A 14,300-nucleotide genomic window follows, 5' to 3' on the forward strand; every position below is an offset into this window, starting at 1 on the left:
GCCACCTTCGCCAAGTCCACCAGGTATTACAATGTCTTCGGGAGCATAAACTCTACGCGAAGCTGGAGAAATGCCTCTTTTTCCAGACTTCCATAGAGTTCTTGGGGCATATCATCTCTCCTGAAGGCATTGCAATGGACCCGAGGAAAGTAGAGGCCTTGTGTAGTTGGGAACCCCCTCATCGAGTGAAGGACGTGCAGCGTCTCTTGGGGTTTGCTAATTACTACAGGACCTTCATCCCGGATTTTGCCAAACGGACGGATCCCATCACCCAGCTCCCTCGCAAGAAGGTCCCGTTCCAGTGGGGGCCCCCGCAGCAACAGGCCTTTGAGGCTCTCAAGAAGGCCTTCGTTGCTGAACCAATCTTGAGGCATCCTGGTCTGAATCATCCGTTTGTGGTCGAGACGGATGCATCCAACGTAGCTATTGGGGCGGTGTTGTTACAAGCCCCAACGGATGGCGCACCTCTTTTTCCATGCGCATATTATTCAAGGAAGCTCACAACTTCCGAGCGCAACTATACCATCTGGGAGAAGAAGTTGCTGGCCATCAAGGCTGAGTTCGAGACCTGGTGACATCATTTGGAGGGGGCTCGGCACAAGGTGGAGGTTCGGACGGATCACCGTAACCTGGAGCATTTGTCCACTGTGAGGAAGTTGAACCAACGACAGATCCGATGGTCGTTGTTCTTCGCCAGGTTCAACTTTTCGGTCACGTACATTCCCAGTGGTCAAAATCGGAGAGCGGATGCCCTGTCCCATAAACCCGAGGACCTGTGTCCCGAGGACCCTCTTCCTCCACGTATGGTGCTGCCACCGGAATCTTTGGCTGTTATCCAGGAACCGGTGGATTTGAGGGCTCGGGTAAGAGAGGCGCAGCGCTTAGACGCTTGGTCGCAGCAGAGAATGGGGGAAATTGGACCTGACTCCCCATGGACTCTGGAGGAGGGCTTTCTACGGCATCGGGGCCTATTGTACGTGCCCACCAGGACGCTTAGAGCCCTCATCATGACTCAATGTCATGACAACCCAGCTACTGGCCATTTTGGCTTCTTTAAAACTCTTCATTTGGTCACACGGACTTTTTGGTGGCCTCAAGTCCGACATGACGTCTTTTCCTACGTCGCCTCCTGTGTTCCGTGTCGACAAGCGAAGGCCGCATCGGGTGCGCCTCCTGGACTCCTTCAACCGCTGCCGACTCCGGGCAGACCATGGGGGGCAATCTCTATGGACTTTTTAATACACTTGCCCTCTTCGTCAGGTTATACGACGGTACTCGTGGTGGTTGATATGCTTACCAAGATGGCCCATTTTATCCCTTGTCGGAAGTTACCATCAGCCCGCACTACTGCCCAGTTATTTCTTCAGCATGTATTCCATCTACATGGTCTGCCGGACAGGGTGGTTTTGGATCGCGGTGTCCAGTTTACCGCTCATTTCTGGAACAGCCTAATGACTGCATTACAAGTGCAGGTGTGTTTGGCGTCTGCGCACCATCCGGAGACTGATGGCAGGACTGAGAAAGTGATTGGCATCCTCACCCAATATCTGAGATGTTTTGTCAACCATCGACAGAACGGTTAGGTGACCTACCTCCCTTTGGCAGAGTTTGCCTTTAACAATTCTCAGCATACATCTACTCGTGTAATGCCGTTTTATGCGAACGTGGGCTACCATCCATGATTTTTCCCGTTGTCAATCATGGATTCCCCAGTTCCAGAAACGCAAGAATTTCTCGCGGAATTGCAGTCGGTTCACCGATTAGTGGTGCAACAATTGAAACGGGCGAAGGAAGACTACAAACGGTTTGTGGATCGTTCACGTCGGGCGACGCCTCCGCTAGCTGTGGGTGATAGGGTGTGGTTATCCACAAAGCACCTTCGGGTCGATTGCCCGATTAAGAAGTTGACCACCGCTTCATTGGTCCATTCCCTATTGAGGCGGTCATCAATCCCATTGCGTATCGACTCGCCCTGACGTGCTCCATGCGCATTCATCCTGTCTTCCACCGTTCCCTTCTGGTTCCTGACTCCCCATCGTGTACTCTCCGTTCTCCCGAAGGTACGGCTTCTCCATCGGTACCCAGCAATGAGGCCGATGCTGATGACACGGTCGTCAGCGTTCAGGATTCTCGCTGGCTGAAGGGAAGATTTCAGTACTTTGTCGGGCGGCTGGAGGATGGATCGGAGGTTCTCTCTTGGGTGGATGCTTCCACGGTTCATGCTCTGGACCTTATCCGGAGGTTCCATGAACACTTCCCATCGAAACCACATCCGGGAAGGGCCCTGCGGTGAGGGATAGTGTTGTGCCTCCGAGGTTTGAACCTGGTCAGTCAGCAGATGTAGGCTCTAGTGATGAGGAAGATCTGGCATTGAGATTCGAGCCTGCATTATTGAGCGACATTGAAGGGAGTCAGGAGGAAGAAGAGGACTTGACTCTGAGATATGAGCCTGATTTACTGGAAGTTTCAGAGTCATCTTCCTCCCCTGAATCTCCCTCCCTGATTGAACCTCAGGTGTTAACAGACAATCAGGAGAGCGTGCCGGAGTCATTAGTTGAAGAACAAACCGAGCAATGTTGGATAGACGCACGGCAAAGACGTAAGCAGAAACGGGCCATCCAACAGACACAGAAAAGAGACTGACACGCCCCTTAGGGAATATAAGAAAGCGTGCTAGCTCTGAATCTCTGTTCGAAGCAAGGTGTCATTTCGGTTGGTGTTACGTCTGATACACTCGGCTGCAGTGTCTTGATTTATGGTTAGTTCGGAATTGCCAGACAGATTCCAGGAAGACTGCCAAGGACTGTGTAAACAAAAGCAGTTAACTCTGCCGTGTCTGAGACTGTCTGTTTGAGCATTTGTACTTTGGAACTTTGGACTCTCACCTGTGGATACAGGTGAGACAGAACACTTTATTGTTCATATTTCAGCAGCAGCCAGAATTTTCCTTTCACTTTAACAGTTAGTGTTTGTAATCCACCAGGTCCCAGGTCCAGATCAATAAACTTCCATTTTCAAACAATACCAAACTGAGAAGACTGTTTTCAAATTCACAATACACATTTCTCCTCCTTTCAATTTTCAAAATATTTAATGTTCTCACAGTTGTCAATAGACAGCTGTAAGAACACACTTTGTAGCTAACAGTTCCCAAGGACTTCCCTAGTCAAAACAAAGATAAAACCACTTTACACGTCTAACAGTCACTTCCAGTCACCAGATGCTCTTTACTTTTCTTTGGCTGCTCCATTGATAATTATTTTCTTGATGCTTTCAGGTCCAATAACAATCAAAAAGTACTAAAAAGTATATTCTAATATTCTTCAAACAATTAAAGTTCTTTAAGAAATTATTAGTCCAGACTATCCTTTAACTTAAAGTTAATTCCTTTATAATTTCTTCCATTACTTTCCAGTTTGATCATAGCTCTGAAACTTTGCTATTTTTTTTCAGTCCCACTTTTCCAAAGCCATTAGCATTTAAATCAGGATAAATTCCACAGCAAAAAATTAGAAAAGTCTCACCCAACACAGTCATGCTGCTCCTTGATTTTTCTCTTTCTCTTTTCAAACTCTGCCACAGCTTTGGTTCAGCATTAATGACCATCCTCTCTCCTGCTGGATTCAAGGGGTTTCCCCAGATCTAATGGGAGATTGCACTTCTCATGATCTACAGGGCTTTCCCTCTATCTTTGTCACCCTTTCGAGGTTGACTCTTTCTGCTAAGGGTCTTCAGGTAGGCGAAATTGGAAGGCTGGAACAGAGCCCCATTCCCTCAATCCGCTCCACTGTGAAGGCAGCTTCCTTCTCAATATATGCCTTGTCTCTTACTGTGCTTGCCTTCTGGATATTCCCCAACCCTAAACATGCAGATAACTCTGGCCTTGCAGAGGCTCTTTGCCCTCCTGGCAGCACTGCTTTTTGGGTTGCTCCTGCCTGGTGCAAAGCGAGTCCTCCCAGATCTGTGACTTCTGGAGTGCCCTCCTACTGCCTGTGGAGCTGCACCGCCTCACACAGCCAGGATGAGAGTAGTGCCCACCAGAACCAGGACCAGGACCAGGCTCATAGTCTGGAGCCTGCAGCACTGAGTAGACCTGCAGGAAGGCACTCAGCAGCCCGAAGATGGCAGCAGGTGAAGTGGCGTGGCTCTACCAGTAGCCACTGGCAAAAGGCCTGGCTGGCCAGCAGTGGGGGGAGGCACTCCAGTGGTCATAGATCTCATCCGACTCATCCCACACCAAGTAGGAACAGCCAAGCAGAGTGGCTGAGAGGGCAAAGAGCTCTTGTGAGGCAGCAGCAGCATGGGCAGTCACTCATGCCAGTTGCTGCAAGCGAGTGGCAAGCGCGTCAAAAGTGAAAAGTAGGACCGGGCTTTTTCCCAAAATGTATTTCAGCAGCTGCTGGACACTGACTGGGTGGCCCCATGCCTGCTGCTGGTGCCATCCGGGCATATTTTGGAAGAGAAATAAAATTAAATCCTGCAATCTCTTGCTGCTGTTGTGTAAACCCAAACAAAGGCAACACCAGGTGCTCATTCTCCCCTCCCAAACATGCCGGGATGTGATCTGAATAAGACCCAGCTTAACCTGCTATTGAAATGTCTCCCAGCTTTTTCCCAAAGGGAGGGTGGCGCTTCTCTGCATTTCACCGCCTTCTGCAGTGCAAGAGGCAGCGGGCAAGTCCCATTTTTCATTTTCGATGTGTTAGCTGCTTGCTTGCTTGCAACTACTGGGACTGCTATGAGCAGCACCGACAATAGACAGAGGCTTGCTTCTCCCCCTGTGCTTTTCTTCTCTCTTCCAGCCCAGCTTAGCCTTCCACCCAGCATCTAAGGATGAGGCCTTACCCACCTCTCTACAAGGTCTGTCAGGAGACAAAGCCCCGTGAGTCCAGGCATCCTTTCTGTTTGTTTCCCATTCCTCTCTCTCCCTTTCTCCCTCCCTGGGAACTGTCCACAGGGAGGTGAAGGCCATCAAGGAGATGCTGGCAAGACACTCCCAGGAAAAGGATGAAGCAGCCCCACTGCCAGAGCCCAGAATTTTAAGGCAGAAAAGCGAGGGAACAATTTCAAAGGCCCTGGAGAAAAAGGGCAAAGCTCTTCAGCTTGCTGTCCAAAGTGGGTACTGAGGCCAATCCTGCAGGAAGTGATCTGCTCCTCCATGCAAAACCTTGCAGTGGAAGGAAGGGAGAGAGAAAGAAAGATCAAACCTTTGTGTGTTTTGTGTGTGTGAGAGAGAAAGAGAGAGCAAACTGCCGCCAGCCTTGGTATATGGTAACTCTCCAAGGTTGGATCGTATCTCTCTCTCTTCCACACACACATATATAGGTTTGATCAGATTACCCTCTGCCAGTGCCAGTGCCGTCCCAGTATGTTTTGGAAGGGAGATAAAAATAAATCTTGCAGTCTCACGCTGCCACTGTGCAAACTTCACCAAGGGCAACAGCAGTTATGCCTTCTCCCTTCCAAAACATGCTGGAATGGCACCGGCAGCAGGTGGAGGAAGAGGGTGATCCAATCAAATCTCTGTGTGTTTGTATCCCGGGATTGCAATGCTGAAGGCTCGGTAGGAAAATGCTGTTTAGCGAAGACATGCAGGCTCAGCTCAGCTGTTTTGCAGAAGGCATTCAGACTCTGAATGGAGCGGCAGCTCTGCTGTTTAGAGAAGACATGCAGGCTCAGATTTTTCTGCCGATCGCCAAAAAGACTCCATCCTGAGTCTTCGCCTTCGTCAGGGCGGTGGGTGCCAGAAGGGTGCTGTCCTCAGCTGGGCAGTCCGAAGTGACATCTAGAAGCCTCCCTCCCACTTGGTTTGGGGCAGACGCTGCGTGGCTTGCTCAAGTTGTAAACAACCTGAGGCTGGCGAGGCTCAGTGTTTGGGCTCTGGCACACTCTTTTCCTGGGTGGTGGCAGCACCTCTGGCTCACTGAGGCTGGCTTTCTGATCTCAGCCAGTGGCAGCTTGGACCCAATCCTGGCTGCCAACATTGCGGGCAAGAACTGGCCATGCCGATCCTGCTTCATGGCCATGCAGACGGAGCCCTCACCCGCTGCTGCTCCATGTGGGAGAGGAGGGAGCCCATTTGTCAGGGCGAGGGTCACCCATGCGGAGGCCAGGCCTCGTGGTGCCACCCTGAGCAGGTGCCGAGCTGAAGGTGGGGGAGGGTCAGTCCCCTTACCCAGTTGCCCTCCGCCATTTCTCATCAAATGTCTATGTATGTTTGTTTGTGTGTGAGTGTAGAGAGAAAGAGAAACGGTGGAGAGGAAGCCCTTTCAAACAGTGTTGCCTGCAATTCTTATTACAACCCTCTGTCTTTTTTTCTCTCTCTCTCTCTCTCAGCTGATCCACAGTTATGGGACCGGGGAAGGGAAGGGCTACCTCATGGGGTGGCCACACGCACCCACTTCACTAGGACTTATTTTTGGGGGTAGGGCTTATATTAGACCCACTCTCCAAAAATCAGGGGAGGGTTACTTTCAGGGTACATTATATTTTGGGGAAAACACAATATCATCTGCAAATTTGGATTCGTTCTCCTATTCCTTCATCTAAGTCATTTATGAAGATATTGAAGAGTACTGGACCTAAAACTGAACCTTGTGATACCCCACTGTTTACTTCCCTCCATGTAGATGTAGTACCATTAAGGACTTCTTGTTTAGTATGGTTTGTACAGTTACAAATCCCTCTGATGGTGATGCTATCTCTCCCACTTGTTTCTAGCTTACCAAGAAGTAGGTTGTGGACTACTTTGTCAGATGCCTTGCTGAAGTCTAAGTATATCACTGTATGTCCATAGTATTCCACTGGTCTACTAATTTAATCACTATGTTAAAGAACGAAATAAGATTGGTTTGGCATGATCTGTTTTTAACAAACCCATGCTGAGTTACAAACCCATTCCTAGATGTTGGCAGATCTGTTTTTTTATTATCTTTTCCAGTAGCTTTCCAGGTCGATGTTAGGCTGATTGGTCTGTAGTTTCCAGGGTCTGTTTTTTTTTCCTTTTTTGAAGATGGGAACCACATCAGCACTTTTCTAGTCCTCTTGTAGTTCCCCAGGGCTCCAGGATTTTTGAAAGATGTGGCATCTGCCAGTTCCTTTAGAACTGTGGGGTGTAATCCACCCGGTCCCAGTGATTTATATTCATTAAGATCAGACAGGTGTTCTTTTACATTTTTTTTTTGCTTCTTGTAACTTTTTTTTAAGTTTTAAAAACAATTTTATTTATAAATTTAAAAACATACAATTTCAAAAATACAGAAACAATAATATGTGAATAACACAAATTCTTTACATTTGTTATCAAATTTGGTAAGTCCTAAAAATCATTATTGGCTAGTACTAGTCACATCTTCACTCATTATCACATCCTAAGTTCTAAATAATTCACTATATACTCTATTTATTTTCACGTTAGTTTATAACTACTCTTCTATTACAAATATATTCATGTTTTTTAACTAGTAGACAAAATATTATAAATGACTAATAATAATAATAACAAAGAAAAGGAAGTTTAAAACCTTTAATTGTTTTTATATATTTAATATAATATAAACCGCTGAATATAATTTGTATCTTAGGTTTATTTACATGTTTCCCCTTTTATTGTCTACCCACTTATACCATTTATCCCATATCCAGCAATAATCTGCATCCCCCTTCTTGATTTTTGATTTTAATTCATTTAATTTCTTTATTTAATCTAATTCTGTCCAGCAAAGTTTCCAAAATTGTTATAAAAAGCAGAGGTGAAAGCGGACATCCCTGTCTGACACCCTTCCTTATCTTCAATGATTTGGTAATTTCTCCATTTAATAATACATTGGCTTTTTGTGTGGCAAAGATTGCATTCAACATTTTTACAAAATTATCTCCAAAATCCATCAGATTAATCTGCTTTTTCATAAAGTCCTAGTTTAAGTTATCAAAGGCCTTTTGTGCATCCAGGAAGACCAAGGCCACTTGGCTTCCTGGATGCCTTTCATAATATTCCAATATGTCTTTTATTGTTCTTGTGTTATATCTGATCTGCCTCGGAAGAAATCCATTTTGATCTGGGTGAATTTTATTACTGAGTATTTTCTTTAATCTTTCCGCCATTACTGCCATAAAAATGTAGTAATCTGAATTTAAAAGGGATATTGGTCTGTAATTCTTTGTTTGATTGGCATCTGCACCCTCTTTCGGAATCAATGTTATGTATGCTTTCTTCCAAGATCCTGGTATTTTGGCTTCCAGTAATACCCCATTGCAAACCTCTAATAGCATTATCTCTACCATATCACCTATCTCTTATTTGGTAGCCCATCTGGGCCTGGTGTTTTGTTTCTTTTTTGTTTTTGAATCGCCGCCTTTAGCTCGTCTAAAGTTACTTCTTTATTCAGCATCTCTTTTTTATCCTCTGATATTGGATAGAGAGTTCCTTCTTTCAAATATTCTTCTATTTTATTTAAATCAACTACTTCTTGTTTGTGAAGATCTTTGAAGTACTCTCTTACATTTTCCTTTTTTTCTCTCCTGATCTATCTCTATTATTCCATTTTTATCCTGTAATTGATATATCATTATTTTCTGATTTTCTTTTCTTAATTTATATGCCAGCCACCTTCAGGATTAATTTTCATGTTCGAAATAATTTTGTTTTGTATATAATAATTTTTTAATTAGTTCCTCGATCTAAAATGTTCATCTCATGTTTAACTAATGCTAGTTCATTTCTAATATGCTCATCTCCCGGGGTTTCCATTTGCTTATTTTCCAATTTCTCTATTCTTTTTATTAGGGCTTTCCGCTTCCCCTCTCTTTCTTTGTTTCTATTTGCTATATAAGCTATCGAGATTCTCCTTAAGTATGCCTTCATTGTATCCCATAGGTTCTGCAATGAGGTATCCTGTTTTTAATTAAATTTAAAAAAAACTAATCAATTCTTCCTTAACTTTTTGAATATATTCCTCCTCTTTCAGTACTTGGGAATTAAGTGTCCATCTACCTTTTTTATAATGACTATTTTTCCAAACTATCTGTATCGGGTTGTGATCTGCCCACGTGTTAGCCAAAAATTTTATGCCATGATTTGGGTGGGCTGGAGTAGAAAGTGAACTGCGATATTCCTGGGTTCCTTTTTCTCCACGCATCCACTAATTCTAATTCTTCGACCATCTCTATAAATTTCTTAGGCATTGTATTCCACTTCTTATATTGTCTTTGTTCACAAGCATAATCTTGTCTATTATCTGTTATTGCATTATAGTCTCCTGTAATACAAATTCTTGGGTTTCCAGATTCTATGTTTCATATAAGATTCTATGTTTCATATAAGCTTTTGTAAAATTCACTCTAATTTTTGTTAGGGGCATATATCCCCACTAATAATGTCTTTTTATTTTGCATTACCATCTCTATCATTACTATTCTTCCCAATTCATCTTTATAAATCAATTCGGAGACTATATCTTCTTTTATATATAATACTACCCCTCTATTTTTCTCTTTTGCCAATGTTGCATGCATTTTCCCCAAGTTTTTATTTAGTAAGTACCCTTCTTTATATGAACCTATAATACATATTATACCTGCTTTTTGTTTTTCTAACTTAAAAAATATTCTTTTTCTCTTAGCTGGGTCATTTAACCCATTAATATTTATAGATATCAAATTCACTCCTTTATCCATTCCTTTCTTACTTCTATCCCTCAATATTTTTACCTGTCATTTGACTTCTTGTCCTCACTCCTATTTCTTCTCTTCCCAGTGTCTCCTCATCTCCTTCCCTCTTCTCCCTTTTCCCTCCCACCTGCTTCTAGATTGTAGCTCTTCTTGGCTCGGAATTTCATGATCGTCTCTGCTGCTCAGTTCTTCCTCTATTCCTCCTATTTGGTCAAAGAATTCTTGAGCTTTGGTTAGGTTATCTATTCTCACAGCGCTTTATCTCCTCCATGAAGCCAGCTGGGCTTGACCCCCTCAGAGCATTGACGGCCAAGATCGAGTCAGAGCTGCAGCCATGACCAGCAGCCGACATCAGCAGGCCAGACTCAATAAGCTGGACCTGCCATGGATGCACTACTGCCGTCTGGGAGGAGAAGAGCACACCAGAACACAAATGCTGGGCCTTGCCAAACTCAGAAGTCAGGGATCCTGCAGGCATCCCAGCCAAGTAAAGATTGCCCAAATCCCTGGGTTCTTCACAACTTGTGTGCAGGATCGGTGGTACCACTGTGAGGTTTCTCATATTGGCGCAGCCTCTTGGAATAGGACCCTGCAAGCCTTGTGGCATTACACTTGTGAACAGCAGCACAGCTGTGAGCTTTATCATAATGACGCAGCTGGCTTCCTACTGTTAGCAGCTGTGCCGGTATGTCGAACCTGCTCCAAGAGGCTGCGCTGATGTGACGAACCTCACGCTGGTGCCGCTGCTCGCACGTGAAATGGCACAACAGTCCTTGCAGGTCCTGCTCCAAGAGGCTGTGCCGATATGACGAACCTCGTGGTAATGCTGCCACTCGCACAACATTTCAATAAGCCTTGCAGGGTCCTGGGATACTGTGAAGGCTTGGAATGGAGTCTTTTTGAATAATGGCAGGAGGTGGATTTTTCTACCTGTCATCCTTTCCCCTGTCTGTGCTGAGGTTGAGGAAAGGATGACAGGCAGAAAAATCCCCCTCCTCATTTTCCTGCTATTCGTCAAAAATGCTCCATTCCAAGCCTTCAATGTTGCAATCCTGGGATATGCTGAAGGTTCAGAATGGAGTGTTTTTGGCGAAAATGGAGAGGGGGAGTTTTCTTACTGTCATCCTTTCCTCAAGCTCAGCACAGATGGACATCCCAAAAAGTATCCTTCCCAAGCCTTCAGCATTGCAATCTTGGGATCCTTTCTCAAGCAACATTTGATTGCTTAAAATGAACAGGCTGCACCCAAAGAAGGAAGTAGAGGCAGCTCCCAGCCCTCGCTGGCTCAACTGATCTGCGGGCCCAATTAAGGGTCTCAGCAGCCAAGGAAGGGAAGGGCTTCCTCGTGTGCTGGCCACATCCACCCCCTTCACTAGGGCTTATTTTGGGGGTAAGGTATATATCACCAAAAAAAATTAGGGTAGGGCTTATTTTCAGGATAGAGCTTGTTTTGGGGGAAACACAGTAACTCTACAGTATATTGCAAAAATGCATACACACCTCTATCCTCTAGTTTTTCTATGTCAGTTGTCATCCTTGCAAATCAAAATGAAATTCTAAAAGAGCCCAGTCAACCTGTGATAAATCCTAGAGAATGCTGAAACAGGTGCATCTCCAAGGTTACTAAGATAGTGATCGAGAAGTCGCAGTCTAAATTTCAATGATATATGGAATGAGAATCTTCAGATGTACTAGCTAAATTCAAAAAAGAAGTGGCACTTCTTGTTGCTAACATGCTTCAAAGCATATTTATTTTGTTCTTTATTTATTATTTAATTATATAGACCAATGGATGATGGGTAGTCTTTAAAAACATGGATATTCAAGACCACTTCACATGCTGAGAATTTTTTTGTTGACTGGAAAGCAATAGTTAGAATGAAATGTAGAGTAATAGATTGTTACTTAATTTAACTTATGTGAGATAATAAAAGAAACTCTTGATTAGAAAAATAAATAAATGGGAATGTATCTTGGATATGTTAATACCATCACTTAGATGACCAGAAGCGAGGAAGAGTTGTCTTGTCTTTTTTAAAGACAGAGCCATCCCATGCTCAAAACCTTCGTAAGGATGACAACTGAAAACTGTGAAATAGAAGATAACAGTTCTTGAAAGAAAAACTACAACATATGTAGTTATACTATATACACATGTAGAAATATCACACTTAACTTGAGAATTTAAAGCCATAATTTTCGTCTATAAACTATGCCTGTGAAAGCTGAATTATTAGAAAGGCTAAATGAATAAAAATGGATTGTAGTGCTAAGAAAATTGAGAAATTCTTAAAGGTGAAAAGAATAAATCATTGAGTGCAAGATGAACCAAAACCAGATTGCTTACTTGACATACTAGTAATAAAGACAGTTAATGCTTAAATATTTCAGACATGTAATATGAAGGCAAAAACTTATTGGGGAGCAGTCTAATATATGGGAAATGGAAGCCAATGAAAAAGACTGACAGAAACCCCCTTGATATTATCACTGATGACAACATAAAGGAATGTAAAAGAATTCAAAGAAGCAATTACTGACAGACAATCCTGATAAATGTTGTCTGTCAAGGTTACAAAGATTCAGAAATGTCTGTGCAAAAATTGCTATTGCATTTAGTCTATTATAATCTATTTGGCTAGAATAATATTACTGTTTTCAGTTTCTTTATAGCTTTATTGCTAGCTTGAAATAACATTTTAACATCTTTCTATGATATGTAACTTTTATTTATTGATATTAATACACTACCATGTTTAAAATTAATAATTTGTAATTATGCAAATTTCATGTTTAATAATATTTTAAATTCTTAGGTGTAATGTTTAATTATCTTGCTATTAGTTGAAATACTTAGAGTATTTTAGATTATTTTAGATTATGCATGCCAGGATTCTTGCTTTTATACTTTAAATGTGTCTTGGGTTAAAATTAAATCATTTTAAATATGTCGGCTTCCCATGAAACAGAAATAACAGAAAGCTGTTCATGAAATACATCAAATAGACAACTTCTAAAGGATAAGGCAACTTTAAGTTTGCAAATCTAGCATGGTCTATGAATCTGATCCATGTGATCTATTTAAAATAGAGTGCATGGGAAAATAACCTTTTGGAAAGTAACCTTACTGTGAAAAATTTTACATTCTGAGATTGGAACTAATTTATTTTTCTTAAATCCCCATGGACTAATTCTAAAAGTAAATAGGATTCATTTGAACTTATAATGGGGATTGATGCTATTTACAATAGTTTTCTGGCTGGCTTCCAAAAAGTAGTACATTATGAAAATTTGTCCATGTATGGCTATAGACTTTTCTTTTAAGAAAAGATGAAATTGATCAGATAGAATGTACAAATAAATTCAACTTGAATATTTACTGTATATTATATTCATTTAGTCTTGAAGCTTAGAGATTGTAAATTAAAAATGCTAATTGTAAAGGAAATACGGTTATCAACAACAATATATTTATAAAGCAAAAGCCAGCAGCTTAAAATAAAATACGATGTGTTTAGGTAATGATGTAGTACAAAATAAAAATACTCACTAATGTAAATTGAGGTGTTTTGGTCTTTGTGTTAACTTTCTGAGTTTTTGATCAGCTGTGGAATGGTATGTAGATGTTGCTTATCTCTGTGTGCCTGTTGATGGCTGATTTGTCTGACTGTCATCTCAGAAAGCATCAACAGACTATTACAACAACATGGCCTAATTGTAGAACAACTAAAGCCCTCCAAAACATCCTACGTAAACAAACAAAACCAACAGCTCCAGAAGAAAAAATAAGAATGATCCACAAGGACTGAAATGGCTACTATGTAGGATAACAAAGCTAGGAGTCAGAAGACATGATGTAAAGTTCTTAATTTCACAGCATGTGGACAGACTTTACCATAGTTTCAACTGGGAAACATCCTTGACCAAGCCAAGACCAAAAATGCTAGAGAATTCCTGGATTCCGGGCACTCAGAAAATCAGCCACCAACAAGCATGTTGAGATATATACCATTCAAAGGAGATAATCAAAGGCCAAAAAGGATACAGAAAGACTGAAACATCTGCACACAAGCAATCAATAACAGAAATTAACAGTAAGATTAATACCAGACCAACAATCAATACCTCTATCAAGGAACTACCAACTCAAGACAAAAAAGCTAATAATACACAATAGCCTATTCAAAAAACCATTACAAACACTACCATCAACACTCACAGGGCAGGCCACTAGTATATCAAAAAATAGAGCAAACCCGATTCTCTTCTAGTACTGGTGATGTTCCCTAGTTGGGTAATGAAATGTCTGCAAAAAAACAACTAAGCACCAAGTATTAACAATTCAACTCTGAGTTATAACAGTACCAAACAGATATTTAACTCAAAATTTCCCCAACAACATTTCTAATGTGTGAATGAAGGTGAAAACAAAAAGACTATAGGTTAAAACCCAAAGTGTTAAGCAGAGTCATTGAAAACCCATTTCAATATTGGTTTGTGCTATTAAACCATTTTTTATATATCAAAAAACATTTTTCTAGAGTTGGAAAAACAAACTGAGCAAAGAAATGTGAATAGAGAAAAAGATACACGATTTAGATTCTCAACTGATATGACCAGAACTCTACATG

The 14,300-nt window shown here is 42.1% G+C and overlaps 1 protein-coding gene and 1 long non-coding RNA gene across 3 annotated transcripts in view; both read left to right on the top strand.

The window, feature by feature from the left end:
* Window positions 1–14,300, top strand: part of SEPTIN7 (septin 7) — a 113,180-nt gene that overhangs the window by 62,237 nt on the left and 36,643 nt on the right. The gene's annotated exons all lie outside the window — the stretch shown is intronic.
* On the top strand, window positions 3,605–6,784 carry LOC148128908 (uncharacterized). The gene is made up of 3 exons (XR_015745588.1): window positions 3,605–3,735; window positions 4,803–4,882; window positions 6,721–6,784. It is a non-coding gene; the product is annotated as an uncharacterized LOC148128908 (long non-coding RNA).

Source organism: Notechis scutatus, chromosome Z (genome assembly GCF_049901735.1).
Source record: "Notechis scutatus isolate UNSWTSFEM ecotype Mainland chromosome Z, rNotScu1.2, whole genome shotgun sequence".
NCBI classification, from domain to species: domain Eukaryota; kingdom Metazoa; phylum Chordata; class Lepidosauria; order Squamata; family Elapidae; genus Notechis; species Notechis scutatus.